The sequence below is a fragment of the Lepisma saccharinum genome, chromosome 13, assembly GCF_977018435.1.
Source record: "Lepisma saccharinum chromosome 13, izLepSacc3.1, whole genome shotgun sequence".
Taxonomy (NCBI): domain Eukaryota; kingdom Metazoa; phylum Arthropoda; class Insecta; order Zygentoma; family Lepismatidae; genus Lepisma; species Lepisma saccharinum.
In genome coordinates, this window is record NC_139241.1 from 38,593,090 (window position 1) to 38,613,954 (window position 20,865).

The 20,865-nt window shown below is 36.7% G+C and overlaps 1 protein-coding gene across 6 annotated transcripts in view; it reads right to left on the reverse strand.

Annotated features, from left to right (window-relative positions):
* LOC145996924 (uncharacterized) overlaps positions 1-20,865 on the reverse strand; it is a 102,061-nt gene that overhangs the window by 22,874 nt on the left and 58,322 nt on the right. Inside the window, exon 1 of one of the 6 annotated variants that reach the window (XM_083133496.1) lies at positions 15,016-15,154. The exons of the other annotated variants lie outside the window; for them this stretch is intronic. The gene's annotated coding sequence lies outside the window, so the exon portion shown is untranslated. Of the gene's footprint in view, positions 1-15,015; positions 15,155-20,865 lie in introns of those variants that run through there. 6 annotated transcript variants of the gene reach the window in all.

Here is a 20,865-nt window from a genome sequence, read left to right on the forward strand (position 1 = left end):
CAAGCATGGCCTCGTTTGGTTTTTACATAGATATATCTCTGTCTCGTTTTAACAAATCTCGAAGAGCCTGGGCTCATTCTTGTCTAGAATTTTGGGTGTCGTGGGATGAGCGCACACTTCCTTAATGACCTTTAAACGACCGTACAAAGAGCGCACACGTATTTGTCTACCTTTATGATTAAATATCAACCTTCCCTCACACTGTTTTTTAGACTTGGGACTGGATAATGTGTAATCACTGCTCCACCGCCTAGTTGCGGTATCTCCCTCCCAGACGTATCCCCTGTTGAACAGTTTCCCAAATTATTGCTTGTAGATGGCGTTGACTGGCGTCGAAAGGTCCTATCTGGCTCCTTTCCTGCACTTATACTTGGCTTTTTCTACTTCCGACTCCGCAATGTTTGGCACACATTGATGAGGTGTCGATTCCAAAACATCGTTGTTCGATGACGTTTTCCCTGAACGCTTGCACTTGAGTTGCCTTTCCTTCGCACGCCGCCAGTGGATAATGTTCTCACTTTGACGACCAACACGGTACCGATATCCGTCGAGCAGAAGACTAGGTTTGCTCTTGTAAGTGGTGATTACTTCCATTTGAAAAAATTTACACAAAAACAAAGCGCTCTGAACCACTACTTTCTCACCACAAATACTTTGCAAAGAATGAACCCACTTTACATGAACGGCTTCTTGTCTGTGTGCGCTCCAAATACCGTGCGCTTGATACACATGCGCTCGACGCACGTAATCAGAATTTAGAAGATCAACTGGTTTCGTCTCGAAATTTAAGAGGAAACATAGACTTACCTTGACATAGACTTACCTTGTCTTACCCTAGTAGTAGGGTTTGTGGTATTACTGGCGCACTTATAGCGTAGAAAAGAAGAGGTCATTTGATTAAACAGCCCGATTTGCCTACACTTAAAACTATGCCAAGATGCCCTTATTCCCCATTTCTTCAAGTGTGATATGCTCTCAATCCCGAGAATCTTGAATCCTAGTGTAGAAAAGAAGAACCCTCAATAGACAGATTTGCTTACACTTAAAACAATGTCAAGATGCCCATATGCCCCAATCGGCCATGTGTGTACATATTTAAATCTAAAGAATTTTGAATTCTAGTGTAGAAAAGAAGAAGCCTCAACAGACAGATTTGCCCATGTGTGTAAAAGCTACATCTCTCAGTTTGTTGTCCATAAACTTGTCAAAAATATGCCCCCCCTGATATTGTTTTGACTACACTTAAAAACTAGGGCAAAAATGCTTATAAGAGCTTTTGCTTACACAATAATATAATGTAATATATGCTTAAATACTTGTTACCTGGAATATGCTCAATATTTTAATTGGACACCAGGCTCAACTCATATATCTAGTACTAAGACAATGTAATATGCAAAAATCTTCTAGAATTGCTCTGTGACTCTCTCATTTCTTACATCATAAACATATGATTTTTCTCCTATGAGAATAACACTACATATGGTGTCATCAGGGAGTGTATCGTGGAATTCACAGATAATTTTAATGTTTGTCCTGTCATTAACCACAACATGTTTTCTTTTGGAAGTGTTGATGACAAACATGGGTCTCTGTGCTTTGAATTCATCTGGTGTGTAATACATGTCAGTATTACCAGTAGTGACCCTTTTGTATGCTGTAAATGCTTCATATAATTTAAGGAAATCATCCTTGGACATGTCTAAATTATAATTTTCTCTAGGAAATACCTCATTTCTGCCATTTTTAAGATATATGTTCTTGATGTTGCAGTTATCAAATCTACTTGCATTTTTTTCCTGATTTTTGTGTCTTCCAGTCTGAAACAGTACCACCACAAAATCCGGCATGTCATATTGTATACTGGACAATGAATTTGTAGCATCAAACTCATAATAAGTACCAGCGGCAGGCTTCTGTACACACTGATATGTATAAAATTGTAAAGGAATCTGTGGATTTTTTATTATATCTGCTTTATATTTAAGAGCATAACTGGCTTCATATTCAACAACTGGGATTCTTAGCTCCATAGTCTGAATAATGCATTTGCCTTCATCAGGTAAGGTATTGGGCAGAGCTTCCCCTGTAGAATTTAATGTACTGTACCTCATCAAAGCATTATTATCATTGGCAGCTCTTCTAAATGTGATTCTTAAACCACCCTTCCACATAATATCTTTGTAATCTGAGAAGAATCCTGGCAACAGGCGCATGGGGAACAGCACTGTGTGGCTCTTAGATATAATTTTATCACCAGCCTCAAATCCACCTATTTTGTAGTAAGAAGCCTCGGTTTTGGATAATTTTAGTGTGGTCAAAGCTGTGGAGGTAATGCCGGGATAATCCACTCTGTTTACAACAACACCATGTTTTCTGATCTCAATTTCAGAGAACAGATGCGGCACAAAATTGTCTACCAATCTTATATTTGAATTTGCCGGATAATCTGTACCATCGAGCTTTACAACATCAAATTTGATGTATAGATCTGCTCTGTGGGGGTGCATAAAGCCATCCCCTACATCAAGATCAACCTCAATCTCTGTGTTGGGTTGATTTAAATTTGCATATGTCCTCCTGTTTGGGGGGAATGATTGTAGCTCATAACTCTCGATATTTTCCATTTTTTTGTATGTATTTTTATTTAAATATTAATCTCTATGATTGCAGTTGTTGTGGCTCCAGCAAAATCAACTAATTCTTATTTTTCATTAGTGACCATCAACTCAATATAATCTATTATATTATGGCACACAGGAAAATATAATGTTGGGGATGGAGTGTAGATGATTGGCTCCATAAATTCAGAGTTAGGTTTGAATGTTGCAATGATGCCAGTTTGTTTGTGAGTGCCTATGCCATTTGATTTGGTGATCATACCCTCGGCCACATTACAGTGAATATTCAGAGTCTCTATGGCTAAGAATTTAGGTATATTAATAGCAGTGTGTTTGATGGCTGGTGCAAGTTTTGTGTTGTTCTCAAATCCTAACAGCTCTCCTATAGTACCCAGATCCACTGTTTCTGTAGCAGATACAATCTCTACTCAGTGAGTGACAGAATTTTGAGTTAATACTATACCTCTGGGTAATTGAGCATTTAGAGTGGACAGATTATATTGCCCTGGAGTGATGACAATTTTTTGATCCCCTACTGCAATTTTGTTGTTGTGGTGTGTAATATTAGGGATCAAGTACATGCCATAAAATGCTCTGAGAGCTATTGTTTTGGGATACACTATATCATCATGTAATTTGAGTTTCAATATTGAATTTTGGCTGGTGAGATGGAATACCCCCATGATGTTTTAAATACCACAGGGCTTTTTGAAAATTTTCAATTGATGGTTTATTTACTTGAGACATATATCTAAGAACAGATAAACACAAATGTCCACAATTAACATCTTTGAAATTTTGAACACGGGCATTATTGTAATAAAAATTAGCTGATTTTAGATATTTTACTAAATTTTCAGGTGGAACACCTCCAAATGAAACAAACACAAATGCCTCATATTTTAAATATTTAAGATAACAAATCCAGTGAGTGCCCTGATTTTTGTACTTATCCAAATTAACAATGCCACACTCTTTGTTGAGTGGTTGCTCTGGCAAAGAATCAGACATGTACACACCTCTAAAATTTTTGATGCCCAGTGGCTTGATTAAAGCTTCAATATCTTGGTTTGTAAGCGGCTCTTGTTTTTTTTAAACTTATTCATGGCTCTCTTAACACCTTTGCCTTGTTTCTCCATGGGCAGGTTATGGCGCTTCAATTCATCTAATTCTGCCCTATTTTTCTTGGCATCTATTACTGTTTTTGCTATGGCAGCTGATCCCCCAGCCAAGCTCCCAACAGCCCGAAGTGCTGCTAAGATGGCCGGGATAGTAAATATGAAACCCCCACATGTGATTTTTTTCTAGATTGTTGTAATTTTTTTAATTGGGGGGTACTAAGCAACAATTTCATACCATGGCCCTTGGCAATACAAGAATTTTTTTTCTTGCGCTGCTTTTTGGTTAAAAGACTATCAATAGTTTTAAGAGATTTAAGACCTGCATAAGGTATTTGATACATAACACCCTTGGCCTTCATCCTAGGTTTATTATATACATATTCACAACCCCCACCCCAGTTTTTGTTTGGTGTTCATAGCTATGGTGGTTCCCAATGCTGCTATTCTCTCACTCAAAGAAGCATCTTTGCTTACAAATCTACCAAATGCAGCCTCTTCTAATTTCTTGTCTGCAAGATGTCTTTTGTCAAGATCAGAATGTGTGTTGTATGCTATGTCATGGTCTCTACAAGCAGCATCTAGGGGATTAACACCAGGATCACCTCTGTATAATCTATGGTCCAATTTTGTACCGGGACCACAATACTGATAGCCTGGAATATGTAGTTCAAATGGCAGCTTGTTTATAATGTCATTAACCAACCCCCGGCCCTCAGAAATATTCCAAAATTTAGGTGGTAGAGTATTAATAATTTTTATAAGATATCCAATCCCCTTAGTGTCATTCACTATAAAATTAGACAATTTGGTGCTTATCATGTCTATAATTCCAACCTTTTCATTGTAAAAATTGTGGTTGCCAGCATTTTCCTCCCCAGCTATCACCAATAACCTATCTACAAGTTTCCTGACATCATCAACCCAGACAAATTCTTTAGGCAGGGTGTTGTATTGTTTGATTCCACTACCTGTCTTAATTTGTGACCATATGGGCTTGATTAAATTGTTGTATTTTGCTCCACTGCTAGACTTGACTCTTTTTTGTGTGGGATCATTGTTCTGGTATAGAGCATCTGATTTTATTAATATTTCTTTGTAATGCTCATAGTCTTGATCTGTATAGCTGCCAGGTCTCTTCCTAGTCATCAGTTCCCACAATCCAGGTGTGCCAGGATATTTAACAAAACCACCTTTTTCTCCAAGATGAGATTCTGAATATACAATTATATCATCTCCCATAAATGTTACTCTGAAATTGCCAATTCTATGTATGATGCTACCATCACGCTCTGTGTCAGCATATAAGCCAAAATCCTCATCTTTGTTGTCTTTAGGTGTACTTAAATATTTTTGAGCAAGAAGACCCAATTCAATAGGATCCAGAGTAGCTTCAATTCTTCGAGGAGCAACAGGACTAGGTGTATGAATACTAGAAAGTGGGGTGATTGGATAATCTAATATGTTCCTTGCAGCTACAGGTACAAGCTCTGTGATCAAATTTTGATTTTCCTCTGTAACAGTTTTGATATTTTTACCTAATTCACTAATAGCATCAATAATAGGCTGTTCTGTTTGTTTGTGTTGTTCATAAATTCCTCGGTTCTCTGATTTCCATCCCTTAAATCTTTTTACAAGATAATCTCTTAATTTAACATCATCAATAATTGGCCTTTTCATGGTTATTTATATATGTTTCAATGTCTAGAAAATTGTTGATTTTATTTCTGTATTTGCCACTATTGGGTTTTCTTGTCATATCAATTGTGACAAACCCATAACTGTCCTGGTTCCAGCACCTACTGCAAAACTTGGAAAAATCATTGTAGCTCAAGTCCCCACCTATATATTCATCATGTATGTGTTTGAGGTTGGTATGATCTTGAAGAAACACACTTATAAAATTGCTGTTGTCTCGGATCAGCTGCTTCGGAATTTTAGAAAAAGTCTGTGCCAGGTAGAAACAATCAATGTTTTTGTGTCGGCCCTGTGTAAAGAAATTTCTAACCTTGTTTTGATTATCCAGTATAATGTCATCAAAGACAACAACAGAATTATCGAGACATTCATGAAGTGGCTTAACATCTGGTTCAAAAGTGGCAATATCCAGTCCATCTTATAGCTTCATCAGCTGCTGATATTTTAATTGTTCCAAGCTCTTAGAGAAAACATACAAGTGCCTGTTTTTCCAGTCTAACCAGTTGGGTGCCAATAAAAAAATATCAATCATTAGTGTAGTTTTACCACAAGCTGATGGCCCAACAATAAGACATCTAATATTATCAGGCAGCAACTTGCCATTTCTCTTAATCTGCTGTTCAGGTTCTGGCAGCCTTTTTATAACATCCCAGGTGCTCATATTATCACTTTGTCTGCATCGATCCAGCTGTGTTCTGGAAGTCCTAGCCATTTGACAAATAACTTGTTGCCTTTTCTGCGGATGATATTTTCTATGAGATATGTGTCAGGCTGTTTAATTTTGTTGAGTTCTTCTTCATAGAACCGGCCTTTGAGAATTTCTCCTCGGTGTTTTTTTATTATATATGTGTTAAGGGTCCCAGGTTTAATTTGAACCACTGTAAATAATTCAGTGCTCCAGTTTCTTGTAAAGCCTCTTTTGAATAAGTGCTTATATTTGCTGATTCTTACTTGATCACCCACCTTGTATTTGGCCTTTCTTGTTGTTGGCTGGTATCTAGGATAATAAACAGTCCTGATCAATTTTTGCTCATCAGATGAAGTTACTTCAGAGGGTTTCATGTTGATTGTGGAATGGACCGAGTTGTTATATTTATGTAGAAGTTCTGGAAGAATATTAAGCCATTTATAATTACCTTGAAATGTAAATTGTTTATACATAAGATTTTTTAGGGTTTTGTTGAATCTCTCTACAATTGAGGCTTTGAGATCACTGTAACTCGAATAATGTTGTATTGACTGGCTTTTAATAAATTGTTGGAACACAGAATTATAAAATTCTTTGCCATTATCTGTTTGCAAATAGCACGGTGATCTTCCACTCTGATTGATGATTGTCCTGAAGGCTTCTGTAACACATTTTCCAGTCTTGGATTTGAGTGGCACAGCCCAGGCAAATTTTGAAAATGTGTCTATTACAGTAAGTAGATACTTGTAGCCCTTGTTGATTTTGTCTAAGTTTTTCAGCTGTCCACTTGCCATCTCAATCAAGTCGCTCTGCCATAAATCATCTATGCCTTTTGTGACTACTGGCAGTCTCTTATAATTATGTCTGGCTTGTCTGTGTAATTCATCAACAATAATTTGTCTAGACATAATATGAAAACAAGAATATTGCAACTATGGGGTGTTCAGCAGCTGATACTACAGGATTTTCTAAATATAATTTGTCTCCTATTTGTATATGAAATTCCAGAGAGCCTTCATCTTCAGCATAAGATGTTTATAATGTATTGGGATCTGTAAAATCCTCTAACTCTACACTGGTGATTTTTGGTTTGTTGTCAGCATTTGTTATTGATAAGGTGGGGTAGTGGTGTGCCTGTGGTTGAAGCCAATATTTGATCTTGATTGGTCTCAGTGTGCCCCCAACAAAAAACTGGTAATAAAATTGTGCAGGGGACAGCATATATATTTTGCCACCTGGTGTAAATGGTGAATCATATTCTTTGTTGGGGATGCTGTACAATTCAAGAATTACTGTGTGTTTTGGATTCTCGATTATGCCTGTTATTTCTTTTTCTGCTGTAAGCAATCTGCTTGTTACAGATTCAAGGTGCTCATTGATGGTCCTAACAACATCATCATGGCCTGGCTTGATCTTTATGTCCACAACAAGTTTCTTGTATTGTTGCACAATCTCTTGAAGCTGGGTGGCAAAAACAGACAGAGCATTTGCTTGATTGGATTCCATGGTCCCTAGCTGTTGCTTGATATTAGCTACAATTTGTTGCAAATTTTCAATAACTGCCAATTTTGAATTTTGAGCAGTAAGATCATGGACCTGTCTTCTGATATCCTCAAACAGGGCATGCAGTTCATTAATATGTTGATTAGTTGGTAGAGTGGCCACTGTCTGACTAAGTTGTTTGATCTCTGTCTGGATATTCTTGATATCTTCTGATTTCAATATGCGATTCACAGCTCTCTTAATATTTTTAAGTTCCTGTGATGTAGGCAGATTTGTTACAGTATTTTGCAAAGATTCAAGTGCCAATTTCACATTATTTAATTCAGTAGCATCAGCCACATTTTGCATAGCATTTTGGAGCAGGGCTATATCTGCCTGAGTAGGTGTTGATTGTTGTAAAATTTCATGCTTTGTTTGGATATCATCGATCAAGTGATGAAAATGAGATAGCTCAGATTCAGTTTTGAGGTTTTCAAGCTTTGTGATCTGTTGCTGGACACTAACAAGGGTGTCTACAATACCAGGCAGGCGGGATTCTAGAGATTCTTCTACATTTGTCAAATCACTTTGCACTGCTGCTATTGTACCCTCAAGATGGGTTATGGTACTTTGAATTTTTCCAAAATCTTCATATGTTTCAAGTTGCAGCTTAATGTTGGCAACACTCCGAGTTATTGCACTCAAAGCATCAGAAGATGGCAAGTTGTTCATAAAATTTTCAAGTGTCTCAATTTTTTCTTTAACCTCGGCTATGGCATTGTTCAAGGGGTCCAGATTAGGTATCTGGAGTGATTGAATCTGTTCCTTTAGAGTGGAAATCACTAGATCAAAATCTTCTTGTGATTTTATGCTTTTGACAATTGTTTGGAGCTGTGTCTGGACATTATTTATCTGCTCTTTCAATTGTTGTTTCAATTGCTCAGAGTTGGTGGCCTGGGTCTTAAATTTGGCTTGAAGAGCTGCTACAGCCTCTTCTAAACTTTGAAAATTATCTAATGTGGCCAAGTCAGTATATTTTTGAAGCAGCACTTTGAGTTCTGAGTCAATTTTAAGAAGAGGGTCCATGCATTGTGTTTGTAAATTTGTAATTTCTAGTTGAAGACTGGCATTGAGTGTGGTTTGTAAAGCTTTTAAATCACTTCTTAATTTCTTGACTCTGACATCAAGCATCAGAATCTCATCACAGTGATCTTCATGTCTTGTATGGCCAAATATATCATTAGGCATTTTTGTTTTAGTGGTTATTTATTATTGAATATCTAATTCTTAATTCTATAAAAAAGGTATAAGCTTGTCATAGGATCCAGGGACCTCAATATATAAGCAGTCACCAGCAGAAACAGTATATACAGTGCCAGAAATCATGTTTGAGTGCTTAATTCTATAAATATTTCTCCCTATTGAAATCTTGACATTACCCTCAGGGGTTGTAATAAATTGCAATTGCCCACCTACAGGTAATTGGTAATGATTTAAATTATTGTTAAATATGTACAATGTTTTACCTGTTTCATCATCAACATCTGTAAGTATGCTGTTCAGATGAATAATTAACAAAGCCCTTAGTTTAGATATCATATCAGAAGAGGGTTGTGGTGTTGGCAGGTCCATAATAGCCTGTTTTTTGAACCCAAATAAGTTCATAGGCATGTTTATTTATTTCAAATCATGCTCTGTAATTGGGCATTGATTACCACTTTTCAAATCACAATGACCCCATGGTAGAGTATGTACGCCACATGATAAAATGCATCTCTTGTCATCATGTGGGTCCAGAGCCACTTTTCTTACAATATTTGTAGTCAACAAGTGATCCACACTCTGAATTCTGGATTCTGATGTTCTGATTGTGCTACATGATTTGAGGCAATTTTTGTAATCTTCAAATTCAAGCTCTTTGTCTACAGTCACTCTGCCAATGCCCTTGGCCTTTTTGGCAACAGCGCCACTACATGTTTCAAAACTGTACATCTTGGCCCTTAACCCAGCAAATGCCACAATAACATCACCAAGTGTCTCATCTTTTAACTTGCCAGGCACCTTTTTGTTGTGGTGTTTAATTTTTGAATGTTCAGTGGTATCAAAATATTTAAACAATTCAGGCTGTGCTATATCTTGATAAACATCTTCTGTTTGAATATCAAGAACAAAACTATCTGTGTCCATGTACATCAGTTTTACACGATCCTTATAAAAAGGCTTCAACACATTATAAAACAATTTTAACTTGTGTAATTTGGCCAATTCCAATATCACAGCCCCTACATAAATAGGCTTATCAAACTTAATCTTTGTTTTTTTTCATGTTGAAAAGTGCCATATTTTCATCATAAATTCTTCTGTAATTGAAGTTGGGCTTTGCAATCAATTTTTTGCTCCGGCTGGGGTCAGTAATTATTTTAACATCAATATGTTTTCTGACATTTTCTATTGTTTTGCCATACACAGAATTGACCATCAATTTAAACAAGGTCTTATCAAATTGGCTCATTGCAGATGTTCGAAGCTCTGTGTTTGTATCAATATATGGTTTCAACCATCTTGAGTGCCTGAACCTCAAAACTTTTCCAACTTTGGTCACTTGAACACCATGTTTCATCAGGAACTGGAGGTTTTTGTAATATATGACATAATCCTGTTTCGTCTCTAGAGTCATCATCAATTTCTTCTGTTTAGAGCCAGGTGAACACTTAACCTCGGGAATTGGGGGCAGATCAGAAAATGTGTTGTGTAAATCATCAGGAATTGTCAGATCAACCTCTAAGAACAGGCCATAGTTACTGTCATCAAAATCCTTAAGATCTTCAATATTGAAATCTTCAACCCACTCAAGCCCTGCATATGGCAATTTATCCATCATAGCATAACCATATAGGCTGTTGGCATCTACATACAGTATATAATTTGATGGCAGTGCTGGATCATAATCAGGAATATATTTGTTATTTGCTCTGGCATATCTCTGAGAACATTGCACCATGCCTCCTCTTATACATTGTTCCATAAACAGATACATATCTTGATCCTGGATCAGATCCAATTGCATTTTAGTGTTTAAAAACATTGCAGACCATGCTAGGCCCGGAGCACTGTAAAAATACATTGGATCCAGCTTATAATTTTGCATGGAAGATTTTCTAAATGCCTGAAGTATATCAGCTAAGAGAGTGACATCAAGTTTTAAATATGCCTTGTGATAATCACCAAATGTCTGGCATTTTAAATTGTTCCACATCAACTGGGCATGGTGATAATCTTCATCAGAGATTCCAGATCCTCTGATTTTGCTGTAAAACTCTTGTTGTGGTGGCAGAGAACACTCATCAAATTTAGAAAAATCTGTAACATAATCATATGGATATACACCCTTCCGCCTAATTAATTTCAGGTCCTGATTTGGAAACAAAGCACATGTGATTTTGAATTGATCATCAGATAATTGAGTGGCCAGTGTAGCCAGGCTAGCAGACAGAATTCTGTATGAATCAAAAAATCTTAAGTGAATAAGAACACCATTAACTTTAATTATTTTGCTAATGGCAATACATTTTTCATTATTTTCAGCTAAAATATTTAAATTCTGCTTGTCAAACCCCTCGTACCTGATCAAATGATGAAAATCATAATTGGATGCACCATGGCAAAATATGGGGACAAATTTTGGTCTCTGGACCTTAATATTACAGCTATTACACAGGGCCATTTACCATCTGTATGAGAATGGTGATGCACCTTGATATTTGTATCTGAAAATTCAGAATCACAAACCGGGCATTTTTCTGCATTATTGAAATCTTCAATCTGATCCTCTGTTAAAGGCAACATGGGTTTTGATTTTAATAAGACATTAGATGCTATGTCATGGCACTCATTTTCTATTCTATATGCAAATTCTTTGATGGCATCTGCTCCCATGTATAAATCTTCTTTACTAACAACACCATCCTGTACAACCACATAATAAAAACTAGAAGGTTCATGTAGCTGGGCTACAGAATGCAAGGGGTTTGAGGTTTGATTCAAAATCACAGACTATATATGCTGGGTGTTCCAACAAGGCTTCAAATTTTTTGAATTTGGCATTTTCATTTGGGTTAGGCATAAGCATATGAACAGGTTTATGGTTGCCACAGTATTTCAGATGCTCAATTAACTTGTTTTTAGCAATTTCTGCATTCTCTTCACAAACACCATTCACCATTTTTCTACCATCAAATACAATTAAACATCTTCTACACAACTTGAATATTGTCTTAGATTTGTCTAGTTGTGTTCTGACTAAAGCTTCAAGATTATGTATCATAGTATAATGGTGTGTATCATCCCCTTCAATTAAGAGCAGATCAATCGGAACAGCAGAATCATCATCAAATGTACTGATTCTGAGAGGTGCTATCAAGCAATTGCCACGGCCAGTAGAACAAATAAATACCTTAATAGATAATTGTTTACCATTAATATCCCGGGCCTTTTTTTCAAATTTATCAATATTCTGAACAGACATTGGATATTCTAAACCCTCCATTGCCTCATCAAAATCATTTTCATGTTGTTTATAAAAAGTTATTCGCTGAGGATCCTTTGAAATTGGATACAAAGCAGCTAAAATACACCACAAGAAGCATTTCTCATCATTAATTTTTATATTAACCACGGCTTGTTTATTTTTAATATTGGCAGGTAATGGCAAATATGTAGATCCTTGTCATGGGCTGAATTCAGAAATATTAATATATAACTTGTGTGAAGATCCGCATAGGCTCCATCCAGACTCTTTTCCAGCAAATTCAGAGTGTTTAATATTCAATTGATCTATCAAACTGCTTATTATTTTGTCTGAATTTGCATTTGAATATATAGGTACAGTTTCTGTTATGTGGGGCTGTGTAAATTTTGTGCCATTTGGCTTCTTATATTGTGTAAACAATTTGAGGGACAGCTTATAAGAGCCATTTTGTGCATTTAGAATTGCCTGCACATCAGGATTTATACTGTTCAAAAAATTCTTAATGTCACATCTTGGCTCTGATACAAACCGGTAATCCCTTAATTGGCCATTAAAACTGCTATAGATAGGTGGTGCATAGCGTGGCTGCTTTGCTGCTCTAGCATTAACAGGTGCTTCATGCTTTCTTTTCAGACCAGATGTAGATGGTTGTGGGGGCACCTTTAACAGAGGATCAGATTGAAGATTTCAATAATGCAGAAAAATGCCCGGTTTATGACTGTTCATAACAAATACACTTATGCCATTTGTAATAAGCCTTGCTTAATATTTTATGGCATCTTGGACACATTTTTGTAGCCTTTCTGCATTTCTTAGGGTCACAAATATGGCGATGCCTAGACCAATTAGAACTAGATATATTTTTTTTGCATTGATTGCAATATTTTTGTTTTGGCATTTTTGTTGTTTGTTTATATAAAATTTCCTGGTCCAAAAAAAAACAGAACTATGGACAATATGCCAAAACAATTATAACAGCAGTTAGTGGCTGAGCTGGTGCTTTTATACCCAAACAACAGCAATAACTAGGCTCTGGTGATCGCCAATATAAAATAGTTTTGCTTTTTTATGCTGTTGTACAACACACTTTACCAGGTTTCAAACCTCAGCTGTATATCAGCTAGCAGTGAATATTCTCAAAATCTCACGTGTGGAGATATTATTTTGCCACATGTATTTCAATCTTACATATTTTATCAGGACTCAAACCCAGAGCTCTTGTTTACAAGGCAGCAATATTAACACTTTGCCATCAGGGGAGGCCTCACATTTTACCAGGACTCAAACCCAGAGCTCTTGTTTACAAGGCAACAATATTAACACTTTGCCATCAGAGGAGACCTCACATTTTACCAGGACTCAAACCCAGAGCTTTTGTTTACAAGGCAACAATATTAACACTTTGCCATCAGGGGAGGCCTCACATTTTATCAGGCCTCAAACCCAGAGCTCTTGTTTACAAGGCAAAAAGCCATGGGACTATGTCCACATGCAATACACATTGAATATCAGAACCCAGGAGTTATGAGCTCTATATCAGCTAAATACAATTCAAAGTTGGACTTTGAACTGTGCAATGAATATTCTGTAAGTCTCACTCGGGTATATATTATCAGAACAAGGCAAAACCTGAATCCATTTCATGCATATATGATAACATGCAAGAGTGAAGTTTTATGCTCTTCCAGTAAATTGGAGTTAATAGCATGATGGCATGGCAAATTTCCCTGAAAGGGCACAGTGTAGATTTTATCTCATGCATGCAAGCATATAAAATCTCCCAGGCGTGCATAATTTATTGCTGGCCGGGACATGAAACTGATCAAAGATTAGAAAAAACATGAAACTTCTTGCCTGCCCTTGTCCTATTGTATTGATCTGTAAGTTGTAGAGGATGAGAATATAAGCATTTTGCCTTAGTTTTTAAGTGTAGCCAAAACAAAATCAAGAAGGGGCATATTTTTGACAAGTTTATGGACAACAAACTCAGAGATGTAGCTTTTACACACATGGGCAAATCTGTCTGTCGAGGCTTCTTCTTTTCTACACTAGAATTCAAAATTCTTTAGATTTAAATATGTACACACATGGCCGATTGGGGCATATGGGCATCTTGACATTGTTTTAAGTGTAAGCAAATCTGTCTATTGAGGGTTCTTCTTTTCTACACTAGGATTCAAGATTCTCGGGATTGAGAGCATATCACACTTGAAGAAATGGGGAATAAGGGCATCTTGGCATAGTTTTAAGTGTAGGCAAATCGGGCTGTTTAATCAAATGACCTCTTCTTTTCTACGCTATAAGTGCGCCAGTAATACCACAAACCCTACTACTCAGTACCATCTCTATTTTTAACAAAATCTCTCCATACATAAGTTGAAGTATAGTTTCAACGCCCTCTGACGAAAGGTATGAGAGTAATCGGTGGACTATCTCAGAAAGAATGAAGAAATAACCTGTTCTGACATACGGGGTATTTCAATCCATCATTTAGTTATCTTGCGTTTCTAGAAAATTGAATTATTTGTCAATGGGGTATCTAACCCAGCAATTTTCAGTTGTGTGCCCCTACTCGTTTAATAAAAGCCTTATGTTCTAAAATATTAATAATTCACGCCCACACTTATATTAGGTATACACAAATATGAAAATACATACCTGTAATTTGAATCATGTAAAAACTGGTACGATAGGTTAAGATTAAAAACTGTAACACCATTCATCATTAAAGTGTTTATCGAAGCTATCGGCAAACAACCAGCACGCTACACAATAAACAACGTCTAAAATAGATGAGTAACGTAACCAAAATCTCTCTATTTTCTGTCCGGTTTTAGTGCTATCGTAATAATAATCGCAGGTGAAAGATATCTTACTCACCGGGTCTTTGCGGAAAGGTGTTCCTGGATTACTTGGTTTGGATGATAAAATTAAGCTTTAGCATCATCCGCTAGTACCTCATTCTGTAAATCCAAACCAATATCTGTATTCACAAGCATTTGTATCTGCCTCGGTTTTTAAGTCGGAATCATCGTCAGAAACTTCACTTTCACTTCCTTGGCAACGGCAAGAATTTACAACTTCTGTTTTAGACAATCCATTGTTACCCATGTCTTGTGTTTGTCCACGCAAGCGGCGGTGTCAGGCTCATGATTAATCATCTGTGGGTGCTAAGGGGGCGTGGAATGAAATTTTGGGAGTGCGATATTGAAAACAAAAGAAAACCTGAAACATGCGCAGAGGGGTGAAAGTCAGAGTTGGCAGCGCATTTTTTTGCCTGTCGTCTACCTTTCAATGACTTGAACTATTCAGCCAATGAAGGTCCTCTTCTAATCTGGTAATTGACTTTCTACTCTTCTGTGACAAATATTTTCTGCTTACAGTTGTAGAGGCATAAAAATATATTTTAATGGCGAAAGATAAACTTTTGCGAACTATGGTGTTTCTCAATTTATCATTCCTACTGCGCCCCCCCACCCGCACCGCGGGGGTGTTATTTACGCCACTGCTATTTGTTTTCAATGGATTTGGAATGAAAAGTTATAATTTAAATAATTTCATAGGTAGTAAATATGGCCACAATTTCTCTTGAGTAGCGGCGGTTGAGTGTCAAAACTGGGTGTTCAAGGACAGTATAATTTCTCTTGTTAGACAAGGTTTAACATTAAGATGCTATGCAGGGGCAAAACTGGCAAAAAGGGTGGTAACTGCCCTCCCCACTAATCGCACTTGGTGGGAATATATAGTTTCAGAAATTCTCTTGTGGAGCAGATTGATGTCGTATCTTCCAATTGGATCTTCTTTAGAAAGTTTACTTACTCCTTCCCTTAAACAAAGGGGCTTTAGAATGCAGCTTGATTTTCTGAAAATAAACGTTATCTTATTCCATCGTTTCCCACTCATTTTAAACAATTTCCCTATCTAAAAATATTTCTAAGAGCACAGATCAAGTGAACTATGTAGTGGAATAGGTTTACAGTGGTTTGAAAGTAAGTTCTTTTAACAGCCAAAGTTCTTAAAGGTCCAGGACCCACAAATTCTAATGGGTTATATTGGTTTCCGCAACAAGATCGGAACTTTTTTTCTCGCACAATTTAAATTCGCTCCAAGTTGCGTATTGTTTCATTGAAAAAAGGTTCCTGGAGCGTAATTAAATTCATCACGAAAAAATATTCCTGGACCGATATGAAATACTTTACAGTTAAAAAGGTTCCTTACGGTCCAGAACGCATATTGATTTTCTCTCCTGGACTGGAATTGAATTTATTAAAAATTCCTGTACCTTTCACAACCCTGTTAACAGCAGCACCTTGTGTCTGTCTAAATCATTTGAAAGAGGTACAAAGGGCATTACTGGGATCTACAGATGTAGGAGGGTATTTAACACACACTTCCCCCTCCAAACTTTTGATTAGTACAATAAACCCCTCACCCCCTTCTTTTTCCACCACTGCTGGTAAATATCTGTACGATCATTCGAATAATAAATCCACTAACTCCGTTCTCCCATTTATAGAATCACAAAACGTACACAATGATTCATATGACATTTGTGAGCGAACTATCGTATATACTGATTATCCTCAGATCATTCATTATGAATTTGTGTACAAACTCTGCATTCACAAGAGTTGAATTTTAGAAGTCAAATTTATATTAAAAATTAAATCTATGTGTTAATTTTAATATAAACTTTTATAATTCATAGTTTTGTCCTTAAGAGCCTTAAATAATTATCTTTTTCTTGGTATAAATTGTTTTTGTACCAAAGAAAGTATAACAGTTTTGTGCTGCCATCTATAAATGAAAGATTCAAACTTGATACACACATTCATAGGCTACATTACACTGAAAATAAGTGTATGGGGGTGAAACTGGGTACACAGCACTACTGCTCCACATAATCACCGTTCCTGTTCAAGCACTTACCATAACAGTTATCACATAGGTAAAATTATGTTGTTAACGCCGGTCGATCAAACTTTTGCGTCAAGATTTCGAATGCCATCTGGACGCAGTGGTTTTCACATCTCCATTGGTCTGAAAGTAGTGTCTAGACATTAATTCCTTTAGAATCATTTTTGGAAATCCTTTTCTGCCAAATCCAGACTGTACGCGTCTCAATAATTTACACAGTGAAACATTCGCAAATAAGCAAAGGTTCTTGACATGCAGTATGAGGACGTGACTTGTCATAAAGAATGTTCATCCCACTGCATACATAACCTGGCTTTTTCCTTCTATGATCTTCCGCAAATGCGGATGTGTCTGGAATTAGGCGTCGGCGGCATTAACAGTGCGTCAATGTTCGAAGTATTCCATCAGCAAGACGTCAGAGTCGTCCCAGAAAATAGTAGCCAGAACTTTTTTGGACTGATGGAATCATTTTGAACTTTTTACTGTGTTCTTCAAAGGACATGACACCATTTTGCTTCATGCTGCCTTCACAACACCATCTTCCACACATTGTGGAACAATATATGATTGAATTCTTTAATAATTTTCTTAGTTATATTCTTTTTCCCGACAACCAAAGAAAATAAATCGAAGTTTAGCACAAATAGCTAATTCTCTACCTTCATTCTTCATTTTTAAAATCATATAAAAACAAGTAGTCTAACTGTAGAATTACTTTACTGAAACTGATAAATCTGTTGCCTTGTAATCAAGAGGTCCCAGCTTCGATTTTTAGCGAAGGTACATGGCGCAGTGGCTCTGATCCCACTTTAAACTGTAGGTCCAGTCTCGGCCTCCGTGGCGGAGTGGTTAGCACATTACGCTACGATGTCAGGTGTCCCGGGTTCAAATCGCGGCCTGGGCATGGCTATTTGTGAGTGTCATCAATTTCATCATTTAATCACTCATTCCCATCTTTGCAAATTAGCCAAATGTGACACAAGACGCGAAGTAAAATAAAGTAAATCAATCAAGAAAAATATATTTGGACCTAAAGTATACCTAAAACAAACTTTCCGAAATTCTTTATTTTTTCACGAAATCTCGCGATATATCCTGGCAGGCAGGAAAAAGGTTACCAACATGTCAGCATAACGTCCAGCGTTTACCGTCACCGTGTTACCGAGTTCATTTCCGAAAAAGTAGGGGCCGATGATTCCACGAGATAATAATGCACACAACACTGTTACTTTTTCTGAATGGAGAGGCGTTTCATGGAGAGTGTGTGGATTAATTTCGGATAGGCGAATTTACTCTGAGACTCCGACAATGTGTGCAAAACAAAGGACGTCATCTTAGTAACACCATATTCAAATAATGAACATTTTTCAGGAACACTAGTAATTTCAGCTCATGTACAGTACATTCATGCTCAAATATTAACTAATAATTGCTCTCTTTCTATTTCTTGTGAATTTCTTAAATCTTCCCATTTGACTGCCTCACCCTGTATTACCTATTCATGTGCTTCTTTATACTGCCTTATGTAAGGTGTTCTCAAGTCATTCTGTGTATCATACAGTTTTCCATTCATTACTGCAAGTGGCTATTTTCCATGTTCAAACGTTTGGCGAGGATCTTTTATATTTCATCATTAGTAACGATGCCAGTCAGTGCGTACAATCTTACTGTCTACATGAACTGTACGGTACATAACGCAACGGTGAAAAGTTTAGGAATCTGAGAGCAGCTCAGGCAGTGAATTTCATTTCAAAATTGGACGGAATATGTTCACGTGGCTTCTGATTCTATGATCATGGCTACATAGATTCACTCATTTTCTATTGTTTTTGAAAAATTTCTCCACGTTTCTTTTAAAAGTCTTTGTCTCTTTCTTAGATTAGTTCAACCTCTCTCTCTCTCTCTTGTAACGGCCGACATGTTAGCCAAATTGCACTCGTATACCTATTGGAATATATCTTATTCGTATACTTTCAAGTTAATAACTTGAATTAAATTATTTATACTTAATTGTTTTTCATAATTCATGTATATAATTATGTTTTATCTTATGTTATTATATTATTTGCGTATTCTTGCAACATTAATTCAGTTGTTATAGGCTAATAATTATCCTATATAGTATAGGTAACGTCTTCATTATTTGACAAATCCACGATGGCTAGGAATATTTCTATCTTTAACGCAGAAGATGTAGTTTTAGCACATAGATTTCTTCTTAATATCGATTTTTGTTCAACAATAGACAAGATTGTAGTAATTTAGCCTTCGGTAAAAATACGTAAACTAAATCTTTATTTAATAATTTTATGTGCAAGGGCAAATATTAATTAATTTATAAAATAAGTTTCGTTGTTTCTTTTCCTCGTTTAATTTTATAACGTTGAAGCACAGCAATTCTCATTCGCTTTCAATAATACATCGTTTTCCTATTGGCTGTTTATTTTAGGAGTGGGGAATGACGCTACATGTATATGGTGACTTCAAAAGTTCTACGTTGGCATTGTTGCCAACCTAAACCTAAGCTTACTATCGCTAATTAGCATTAATCTGACATATACATTATCAGCTTTTCTTGTGTTATTTTTATGGTACGAGTTTGTAGCATTGTAAGAAAGGACAATCTGTTATGCTGCGCCTCGCGCTTGAGATAAACAGTTGAGGTCTTGCTGTTAACGGTGAATGCGGTGCGCGGATTCTGTCGTGACAAATTTTACTAATCACTGCCTTCGAGCGAGCAGGACCCAACATATCATTTGTTTTATTTGTGCGAATAACTATGTAACGCGTGCGATACGGCATTAAAGTTATTTTGGATATTGTAATCTTGAAATATTTGAATCATATTTGCTGTGAAGTGTTGCAATTCGGTGGTTACCTTCCTGGAGGAATGGGGATCGTCTTAGTCCCGATCCCTGGGTGAGAACTCGTGATTCCAACTGAACTCGTGTGTTGCCAATTCGTATCTCCATACCCTGGAGTTACTATTGTGGTGGCACGTTGCTCTTTCTCTATCTCTCTCTTTGCTATTTCTCTTTCTCTCTCTCTCTCTCTGATTATTTATTTCTTCTTCCCTATATGTGATGATTTCTATCTCTTTCTATCTCACTCATTCTTTGATTATTTTTCTCTCTCTCTTTCTTCGCCTGGTTTTCTATCCTTTTCTTTTGTTTTTATAGTTCTTTCTTCCTTTAATTCCTTCGCTGCTTTCCGGCGTATATTTCTTTCTGTTTCCCTATCAGGCTTTATTTCTCTATAATTTTTGTCTTATCTTTCTTCGTTTGTATATCTTTCTCTCCTTCTTTTCTCTTTCCATCCCTTTCGTTTACATTTTATTCTGTGTGTGTGTGTGTGTGTGTGTGTGTGTGTAGAGGAGGTGTTTGTATGTGTGTGCATTAGCGGATTCAGCGGGAGGGGCACAGGGGCGTGTGGCCCACCCAAAAGAAGATTAAACGTTATGAAAGTAATGCTAACGTTACATCCCAACAATTTTTGTTGGAACAAGATATGAGGATTCTTCAATAATCCCTTTGCAGACAAACAAATAAAAACTAAATTAAGCACAAATAAGAAATCGAAACTAGATTTGCTGGACGCTGAAAATAGAATCTAGGACATCTTGATTACATAAAGATCACGTTAATACTGCGCCATTATTAATTTCCTCAAAGAATAAATTATGGAGATAAAGCACAAGTAAGTATCTAGGTTCTCTCTCTCTCTCTCTCTCTCTCTCTCTCTCTCTCTCTCTGTCTCTTACTCTCTCTCTCTCTCTTACTCACACAAGTCTTTCCAATGTTTGTGACACTTTTG